Below are 11608 nucleotides of genomic sequence, written 5' to 3'. Positions count from 1 at the left end.
TGATGTAATTTTGCCTTTCACTTTTATTTTATTAAATTTGAAAATTCGTTCGACTTCATATGTCGAGTATTTCAAACATTAGATGATAGCAGCCGTGACTTCACATGCTCTATCAGAAGGCAGAAGACTAACAGCGGGCTATGAATTACGATAAATGGAAACGGAAAATGTAGGCATAAATACAAAACCTTATCGAAATGTTTTTTTTTTTTTTTTAAATTTCGTTACTGTCACGTTGAAAGCATTACACAAAATGCCATGTTCTAACTCTCTCAGAAGCTATTTACTTTATTGCGTTTTTCTGTCGGAGATGTCATGTGCAGCGGGACATTTCATTAACATTATTGTAACATTAACATAGAACATTATGAAAGTTTATCGGTTTGTTCTGTACGTATCTAAATAAGATTTAAGCAATGAAGTCACTATTTTTTTAATTTCATCGGGGTATGAAAGACATTTTGTTTGCAAACAGTGTGAATCCGCGTAGTGACTTCAAAGATTTCATTAACATTATTAAACATTAACTTATCTATGTCCCAATGCACCTATGAAGTGATTCATTGGCATACAGCATGCAAGTACCACTAGTTCTAACAGAATATAATATCTTAAGGAATTTGGATTATTTCGAAGATGGTTCTAAGTCGAACCTCTACAAAAAATGTTTGTGGTAAACATATATTATTCTTTGACTGTAAGTTTAAAACCATAACCAATACGTTAGACAACTCAGCATTAATATACATTAGCAGACTGAAACAAATATGCAATATTCATACAGTTTGGGTCTCGGACATTTCTGTGCCAAATTTATAAGTCAAAGTGAAACTTAAACATTGTAGTGCGAATGAACTTAATGAATAAGTCTAAACTGGTTTCGCTATCGCGAGTGAAGAAGTAATTTCATGCAGTTTTAACGTTACAGCTAATAAAAACGTACAAGGCCTTTCAACCAACACCAGAACGAACCACGCATTTATCGTAATGGGTTTTCGTTTTCTGTAACGGTAAATGTATCCTTTTACCGACATCCGGTTTCACTACCGGAAGTTGTGTTGTCGTTCTATATAACGTAACGATGTGTGTTGATGGTGAAACTGAGGCTTTTTCCGGTGATTGAGCGTGAAGCGCTCGTTATTCAGTAGATAATCTTAAACAATCGATACCCTAGGGCAATGTACAGAGATATTTATTTCCGAGATTACTAATAACACTGCCGCATGATCTGGTATACTATGGCCTTGGGTAAATCGTCATGTATTTTTGTCTTAATCTTCATAAAAATCACTGCTATTCAAATAGTAAGTGAGATACCCTTATTGCTTAAAACACCGGAATAATTTGCGTTCATATCTTAAGTAGCGGATTATAAGAAATTGTCAGTATGACAATATTGCTTATTCTACCGGGGAAAAAATGGAAGTAGGATGATAGTGGTCTGGTGTTGCTATGTCAACCACTGATTTCCCATCTATATGTCAACTGCAGCAATTGAAATCCTTGATATTTCATTGGTTACTATCACTGTCATTGTTTCTACCCCTACACTATGGCATAACAAATTTGAAGTCTCCATATGCGCAAATAGATCAAAAGAATCGAATAAAGGTACTTTGTGTGGCTTTGAAGTTGGACGTAGAGGTAAAAGACCATCCACACCCAACACGATGGCAGACTAATTATTGAATATTTACTTATTATCATTTATTTGTTTTCATTATTTACTTATTTCATTGGATTCATTTTATTTCATTTAGTTATTTCTTTATTTTTTTTGTTCATTATTTACCTTCATTTAATTAATTTTCGATACGTTTATTTGATATGATTTGATATGTTCATTGATAAAGTTTGAGAAGACAACACAGCGTTACATGAATGTATGAAGTGGTCTTTAAACACACTCTCACACGGACATTGGCGAAACAAATCTAGTATACTCGAACCGAAGCCATCAATTAAACATTTGTGCCTAGAAAACAGTAGATTGGATGACACCATGAGGTTGTATTGTATGGGTAACCAAGAAATGACAGCTGTAGACAACATTAATGAACCTGTACTACACCCGTCATTATCGATATTTGAGTGGTTACTATCACTGTCTTTATATTCAACCCTGGACTATGTCATAGTAAAATTGAGAAAAGTTCAAGAGAACGAATCCGCCAAATTACAAGCATTCCACGCCTAACCTCCAAGCCATACCGTTTTTTTTTCTTTTTTTTTTCTCTATTTTATGATGTGCATTAAAGGACCAAACTACCTGATTTATCTGCACACAAACTTTATGTTTTCAATGACATAATCTAGGGGTGGACATAACGACAGTGATAGAAACCCCTAAAATATCGAGGATGTACAGTAGGTAAAACGACATGAACAAATTTATTCACGTAAAAGCTTTTATGATACCATAATCTCGTTTACGGAAGGCGACGAAAATTCCCGATCGCCAGGTATACTCTTAGCTACATTTCGCAATAACACATTGTCGACTGGTTAACTTTATACACCTACGCTCTCGATTGATGTCATAGGTGATGTATGTTCGACATATGTGACAATGTCGTATACCTGTCTGACCTTGTCAGTTGATCAGCCCTAAGGTGTTGGCCGGCCCTTGTTGGCAATACACATCTGTGTGTCAGTAGAATGGCAACAACAATAACATATTTTGGGGCATATGGCCAAGTCCATCATAAAAGTTCTAGTCCAACGCGTAATACATTATAATTTTACCTGTCGACACAATAACATAATCGAAAGAGGGGGACTAAATATTTGGATCTGATCTTTTCTCTTCTTCCTACCAGAATTTCTTCTTTCTGAAGTATCCCTTGAACCTGTCTCACTTGAATTGAACGCTCGTACCTTTGAGGAAGGTTCTGAGGTGTCCATCGAGCGACACATACCTTAGTCGTTATTATTGACTTATAAGTGTCAGTTTTTGGCGGCTTCTTTTTAGTGCTCAGCTTAACACGAGTGGAGTGACTAAGTTGTCCTTTGTCATATATATATATATAAATGGTTGGCTGTCCTGGTCATTGTCCTGAGCACGACGACGACGTGAGATATCACTATAAAAAGGCATGAGTTCCCCCTATTATAAGACAACGGTATGCTAATATACCGCAGACATCACCCACACAAGACACTTACACACAAGGGAGGCCTTTTTAGATATGATACTAGATGGTATAAGGACTTAAAACATATAGTGGGGGAGGAGAAGTAGGTCCCCATGTACCCCTCTGGCAGTTTTTCGAAACATGGTTGTTTAGGACCGGTATGATGTCTAGTTTCGTTTTATGCTTGTTGCCATTGAAAACTAATGTCCCATGGGGGTCATATGGCGGCCATCTTGGATTTCAGGTATCAAAACTGGCCAAAATGACACATTCGCATGTATGGGCATAGATAGAAAACCAGACAACATTCAGAGACAAATAAACACATTTTTTGATATGATCGAAACATGCCGAATACGATTAAATCATAATAATGACGTTACGTCTTCTTATTTTTGTGAAATGACGGAAAAACAATGAAATTTTCAGTTTTTTTTCCCTAGAAAATCGATAAATAAATGTCATAATTTTTATCACAAGTACAAAATTGATGGTTAAATCACCTTGTAACAGTCATTTCGAACTGAACCAACCCTTGGGTAAACATATGTGTACTATAAAATGATAGATCGCATCAATGAGGTCGGAAAAAGAAAGGGACCCCTCCATAAAAATTTATCAAAAAAGGCAAAAAGGACACATTCGTATATACGTGCATAGATAGCGAACCAGACAACACACAGAGGCAAATAAACACATTTCTTAATATGATTGAAACATGCTGATTACGATTAAATCATAATAATGACGTTACGTCTTCTCATTTTTTGAAAGACGGGAAAACAATGAAATTTTCAGCTTTTTTTCCCTAAAAAATCGATAAATGTCATTATTTTTATCACAAGTAAAAAATTAATGGACAAATCACCTTGTAACAGTCATTTCGAATTGAACCAACCCTTGTGTAAACATATGTGTACTATAAAAAGACATTTCGCATCAATGAGGTCAGAAAAAGAGAGGGAACCCCCCTCCCCCGATAAAGATTTATCAAAAACTGGCCAAAATGACACATTCGCATATATGCGCAAAGATAGAAAACCAAAATATCGATAAATATCATAAATTACATCACAAGTAAAACAATTGATGGACAAAAAACAACTTATACCAGTCATTTCGAATTGCATTTACGCTTGTAAACATATGTATATTTTGAAAGGATTTTATGTTTTTTAGCAGAAGAATCGTGGACATCCCTCCTTCCAACACTACTCATAGAGTAAAAAATCTCATTATTATTATTACATAAATGGCATATTTCCTGATCTATGATTCAGACAGTTCCAAACTACAATTACATTTTTAACAGCCATGGTCATGTAAGGATGTGCCAGGTTTATTGGTGGAGGCAAAGCGGAGTTCCCGGAGAAAAAAACACCGCCAGCAGTCAATACCTGGCAACTGCCCCTGTAAATTCGAACAAGCTACCCAGAGGTGGAGGGATTGTGGTTATATGTCGAGACATCATAACAATCAGCCATCCCGGCCCCAATTACAACTAGAACGTGGTTAGAACCGTAATAATCCACTCTCTTTTAGTGAACAACTGGAAACATAGAATTTTTCATAAATGTTCGGCTCGTGCCAGAACGAAACGTACCACTGTGTTCGAATTATTATCCTTGTTTTTTTTTGTCCTGAAGACACGATGGTATAGCACAGCTCATTACCACAAAACTAAATCCTTTCGGTATCACGACTGTTACTTTGGTTTACAGCAAACTGCTGCAGGTTGGCGTAGGTTTTCATCACTCCAGGAAAATAAATGTACACATCTATTTCGACGATTCCCTCATACTCCACCAAGTCTAGGAATCGTTGGAGCGATGACAGATGACAGGTTTGGGGGCTTACCTCGACGGCCATTGCCAGTCGGGGGAGTGGTCTGGGGATCAGGTCTCCGAGCACATCAACGTGCTGGAGATAAGGCTGTTCGGTTGGCGCTGCAGGATTTCGGAAGATTCTACATTCCAAGGTGGTTTGTGTGACTACAGACAACTCTACAGTTGTCGCGTATCTGTAAGGAAAGGGTGGGGGCAAAGTCCCACGTCCACGTCACGAAATGCGGTTGACTCTCTTAGTCAAGCATCTTCCAGACATGTTGAATGTTGTGGCGGATACTCTTTCCAGGCGCCGCAAGCCGGTTGTGACAGAAAGGCAGCTAAATCTCCCGATCTTCGAGGGCATTTGCTAGATGTGGAACATACCTCATATAGACCTTTTCGCCACTTCGCCACTAATTGTCCACTTTTGTCTCTCCGGTGCCAGACCAACTGACTTGGGCTGTGGACGCTCTGTCTCTAGATTGGGACGGGATACATGCTTATGCATTCCCTCCATTCAACCTGGTGGGCAGGGTTCTAATAGAAGTTTCGGGAGCATCATTTTCCCCTCCTTCTGATAGCGCCCCTGTGACCGAGATAATCCTGGTTTCCGGAGCTCTTGTCGTTTCTCTTGGTGGGTATTCCTCTGGTTTTCCCACTCAGAATCAATCTTCTGCGCGGTCCCGGAAGATCCATACAAGAGCGTGGAAGCTATCTCAGGAGGCCTCGCTCAGTCAGGTTTTTCTTAAGACTTGTCAGCTCGCATCGCCCGATCAATAAGTCTTCCTCACCTGCCATCTAACATTCATGGATGATCGTCTGTGATTGGTGTATCGACAGGAAGATTGATCAGGTCAAAGCATCTGCCCAGCTGATTGCGGATTCCCTTCTCTATTTGTTTAGGGCTTTTTTTCTAGTACTATTGCAGGCTATCGCATGGCTATTTCCAGTGTATTGTATTCTCATGGTAGACCAGAGTTAGGGTCTTCCAACTCTTTGTCTACCTTGATTAGGTGGTTCAGTCTGTACAGGCCTAGGGTACGGCAGTTAGCACCACAGTGGAATCTAGCACTTGTGTTACTGAAAGGGGCTCCTTAAGAGCCTTTGGTGTCAGTCTCCATTAAGGTTTTTACTTTTGACTTCCTGCTTGCTTTTGCATCAGGCCGTAGAAGGAGTGATATCCATCTATTCACTTTTCGTGCTTCGTTGGGCCAGATATAGCTCTGTTACCCTACTCACTGATCCTGCCTTTTTGGTAAAGATTCACAATCTCTATTGAGTCGAAGGAGAATGATCGGCTGCTTTGTCCCAGTCGGACGCTTGATAAAACAAGGGGCGATGTATTATTCTTGTCCATTAAACAGGGTTAGCAGGATTTGTCCTCCCAGTACATCTCCAGATGGATATGTTAGGTGATCAGGATTGGTTGTGCAGTCTAATTATTAATCTGGGGCGAAATGCAAGGAGATAGCCCATGAGGTTAGAGCCCTTGCGGCTTCCTTGGCTCTCCATAATGTGTCATGTTTCCAGGACATCATGTCTGCTGCCTTTTGGCGTGGTCAGACTACTTTCAATGATTTTTACCTACGGTCCCTGTCCTCTCATTCTAATTGACTGTTTCTCTAGGATCCCGTTGTGGCGGCCCAGTCTGTGACTGTTCCTCCTCAGCAGATATTATATGTATTCGTAGTTTTTAACTTATGCGAGCATGAATCACAATGGTACACCTTTTTCATGGGGAGGTATATCCAAAATTGAAGGAGAATAATTCGAACCCAGTTGTTTTCACTAAAAAGAAATAAATTATTACGGTTATTGGGAACTGCCTGAATTATGGATAAAACATATGGACTACCATTTGGATAATAACTGGATCCGGGAATATATTTGTTTTAAATTATTTGGGAGGGTTTTAGAGGTCATCTCGCTTCTTCTGCTAAAAAACCATAAATCTATCCTTTTATAATGCACATATGTTTAGACAAGAGTCAGTTCAAATCAGAATAACCGTTACAATGTGTGTTGACAGAATATTTGGAGTTTTAATTAATTTATTTATTTTGTTTTCCATTTTTTCTCTGCGTTTTCTTTTCTGTGTGTGTGTAGGGGGGGGGGGGTGGCCCTCTCTTTTTCCCACCTCACTCATGCGATATATCTTTTTTATAGTACACATGTTTTTACACAAGGGTTAGTGCAATTCGAAATGACTGTTACAAGGTGTTTTGTCCATCAATTGTTTTACTTGTGATGTAAAATTGGATATTTATCGATTTTGAATTGAAAAAAGCTGACAATTTCATTGTTTTCCCGTCATTTCACAAAAATGAGAAGACGTAACGTTATTATTATGATTTAATCGTATTCAACATGATTCAATCATATTTTAAAATGTGTTTATTTGCCTCTGTGTGTTGTCTGGTTCTCTATCTATGCGCATATATGCGAATGTGTCATTTTTGCCATTTTTTGATAATTGTTTAAGGGGGGTGGGGTCTCTCTCTTTTCTGACCTCATTGATGCTATCTATGTTTTTATAGTACACATATGTTTACACAAGGGTTGGTTCAATTCGAAATGACTGTTACAAGGTGATTTGTCCATCAATTTTTTTACTTGTGATGAAAATTATGACATTTATCGATTTCTTAAGAAAAAAAGCTGAAAATTTCATTGTTTTGCCGTTATTTCACAAAAATAAGAAGACGTAACGTCATTATTATGATTTAATCGTATTCAGCATGTTTCAATCATATCAAAAAATGTATTAATTTGCCTCTGAATTTTGTCTGGTTTTCTATCTATGCGCATATATGCGAATGAGTCATTTTGGCCAGTTTTTGATAAATCTTTATGGGGGGGGGGGGGTGGTTCCCTCTCTTTTTCCGACCACATTGATGCGATATGTCTTTTTATAGTACACATATGTTTACACAAGGGTTGGTTCAATTCGAAATGACTTTTACAAGGTGATTTGTCCATCATTTTTTTTTTACTTGTGATAAAAATTATGAAATTTATCGATTTTTAGGGGAAAAAAGCTGAAAATTTCATTGTTTTTCCGTCATTTCACAAAAATAAGAAGACGTAACGTCATTATTATGATTTAATCGTATTCAGCATGTTTCAATCATATCAAAAAATGTGTTTATTTGTCTCTGAATGTTGTCTGGTTTTCTATCTATGCGCATAAATGCGAATGTGTCATTTGGCCAGTTTTGATACCTGAAATCCAAGATCGCCGCCATATGACCCCCATGGGACATTAGTTCTCAATGGCAACAAGCATAAAATGAAACTAGACATCATACCGGTCCTAAACAACCATGTTTCGAAAAACTGCCAGAGGGGTACATGGGAACCTACTTCTCCTCCCCCACTAATAATAAAAAATAAACCTAAACTATATGAGCTCTCGTGTCTAAAGAGGAACATTAAGAAGATAATTATTTCACATTTTATTTGAAGTTATTTGTACACGTTCCAGAACACATTGATCCATGTAGGATAATGATGCTATTGTGATTTTATTGCGTTTTTGGTGTACCATCACGAAAATATACTGATAAACACAGCCATAAATCTACCATACAATGTATGTATATTGCAGAGTTGATTTCAATTTGTCTAACAATGACATAAAGGCCAGGACAGAAGCAACCAGATCAGAAATAAAGCACCCATAGCAACCGCTTTATCATTTGACCTATTGTTGCATAGCAACCGCTGTAACATTTGACATATTGTTGCATAGCAATCGCTGTGACATTTGATCTCTTGTTTCGTAACAACCGCTGCGACATTTGAACTCAAGTTGTTTCAAGTTAATTAACATGAAGATTTTGTGTAGTATCGGTAGACCTTGTGTTTCGTATATATTTATCTAAAGACAACACCTAACCTCAAAGGGTGACCGGAATGTCCTGGCTGAGGTCATGGTTGATTGATCATAAAATCCCTTCAGGTCCTAGACCGAGTGAGCTTGAAACCATTCAGGCGTGACCTTGGCATCAATCACGGAAACTATGCGGCGCCTGATGCCCTTAACGGTCTTAGATGTCGATAAATCAAGGCTGAATAGATCAGAGCAGTAAACAGGTTAGTTCGTTTTGTGATCCTCCAGGATTATAGAACACGCTCTGCGATCATCATGTGCAGTTTGCATTGTGCAGAATCTCTATTAAAAGAAGTAGAAGTCGGCCATTGTTCTCAATGTTTAAAATCAGCCAGCATCCATGTGTTGTGAGGCTCTGAGGATCGGTATTTACCATTGAACAAAAAACAGTCCATTGATAGCCGATGAGTTGGTCACCTCCTCGTTGTGATGGGTGCATTTATTTCTTTTTTCTAAAAAAATAACTTGGAAAATCAATGGAATTTACGCGTAAAATATTAATTTTAATGCAGTTTTTCTTTAGTTTGGATATCAAATTTTCTTTCATGCCACGATTAAAATTAAAAATAGTGACATCAATTTTAATTAAAATGATCATAGACTCAAAATCATCATTTCCATCTGTTACTTCCTTTTGATATATCATAAAATATTTTTTCTGACATAAAGCAAACAATCTACAAAGTAAATAAGCAAAGGTAATATGAGCGGAACAAAGAATTATTCGCCCCCATACATAACAAGAAATATAAAAAAAAAACCAGGTTATCATTTTATACAGGAAAGGATATATGCGAATATATGTAGTATGCTTAAAAAGACATACTCTAAACTCTCGATAACAATCTAAGCCTGAATCAAAAATAAGTCGGTCTTGAAAATAGGCCTTGGGTTTCTTACAGTCAAATGTATCTTTAAATAGGCCATACTTAAAAGTAACCTTGGATTCCTTGAAGGGAATATTATCGCAAAAATAAGATGAATATATCTAAAGTGTGAATAATGTAAAATCGTCATATTATTGTCTGATGGTTTTTTTATTATATATATACATATATGTACATGTATAAATAAATTCCTGATTTGATTCAGTAAGTAGTATTCCGATTTGCATATTACAGAGTTATCTACACTTGCAGGTAGATATTGATTGTGATGTCATGTGTTTGGGAGCGTAACGTCATAGGTTTTGTGTGCGCTCACAAAATAATGACTTAACAATCGATACCTACCCGCAAGGGAGCTAACTCTGTAATATGCAAAGACAAATATATAGTAGGCGAGGACACCGATATCACAAAATTCAATAATAATCAATGCAATTGGTTGACTAAAAATAATGCTTTCTTCTCATAACATAAACAATGACGTCTCTGTTTGTAACGTTACCTCTGATTGGCTGAAATTTTCGAGATTTAGACTAAAACGAGAAGATTAATTTTCAGTGGTATTTCAATTTGCGATTTGGTTATAAGGGAAAACATAATTCATCATTTCTCATTTTTTCGTGAATTAAATAAATGCAGTCATAGCAATGCCCCGAAGAAAAGTAAATATGTCAATGTCATTAAAAAAAAAGAAAAAAAAATAACAAAAAAAACAATCAGAACAACAAACAACAACACAACAAATAAAACAAAAACGGTAATACGCTGCCGCAAAATAAGACCTATTTTATGATGGCGGGAGCATTGTATAAATTCCTAATGTCTAAGAGCGTGATCTGTTACTACTAGATAGGTATTACTATTGCTACAATGAACCCGCAAGCCAGAGCAGACACTGGCAGGGTCACTAAGCGACCAGGAGCCAGATTTATTCTGATAAAAGACGTCTCAATCCGCAACGCAAACACAATCAGAGCTCAGTTCCACTGAGGAAAGAATCACGACTGGTCCAATTTGGTTCCTGGTCTCATCGGACGCCAAATTGTGATGGATCCTTTGTCTTTACGTCTGAAAATTCCAGACAGATGCTGCACCACTGGTTCCTCTTCTATCCATTTCAATGACAATTTTTCGCTGAGATCTCTTAACAGACATATGTCGATGGGCGTTACGCCAATATATGCTTTTTTAGAAACAGCTACTTCTCAAATATTCAATAATTAACTGCTAAGTAGCCTTGTATGAGTAAAGAAACTTTGTTATGTGTCCATGGTCGGAGATCAAAGGGTGGTCCCACTACGCTGAGCTACACTGCAATTGTGATCAGTGTAGCGCAGCGTAAGGCAACCAACCGCGGCTCTCAATGCAAGCGATGTGATAAAGGTTAGCGTAGCGAAGAGCAATCAACCTTGGCTCTCAGGCGATGTTGTGTAGATGCTATTGATATTTTTTAGACTGGTTTGCCTAACTTAGTATTGCTTCATTGGAACTCACATATTATTCCATTTTCATACTCAAATATTATTTTATTCAAACTTACATATCATTTTATTAAAACTTTCACGTTATTTCATTATTTTTTTATTCATTTGTTTTCAACTCCCGTATCATATCATTCAGATCCCATATTATTTCATTCTCAAACTGAAATATTATTTCCTTCAAACTCAAATATTATTTTGTTCAAACTCACATATTATTTCATTGAAACTCATATATTATCAAATTCAAATTTCACTTTGATTCCTTCAATTTTCATATATTTTCATTCAACCCCCATATTATTTCAATCAACATATGATAATATTTCTTTCTCAAACTCAAATATTATTTCATTCATGCTCCATATGATTTCCTATATTCTATTCA

The sequence above is a fragment of the Argopecten irradians genome, chromosome 15 (assembly GCF_041381155.1).
Source record: "Argopecten irradians isolate NY chromosome 15, Ai_NY, whole genome shotgun sequence".
Taxonomy (NCBI): domain Eukaryota; kingdom Metazoa; phylum Mollusca; class Bivalvia; order Pectinida; family Pectinidae; genus Argopecten; species Argopecten irradians.
The sequence above is the reverse complement of the archived record's forward strand: the minus strand, read 5'-3'. Positions refer to the sequence as shown.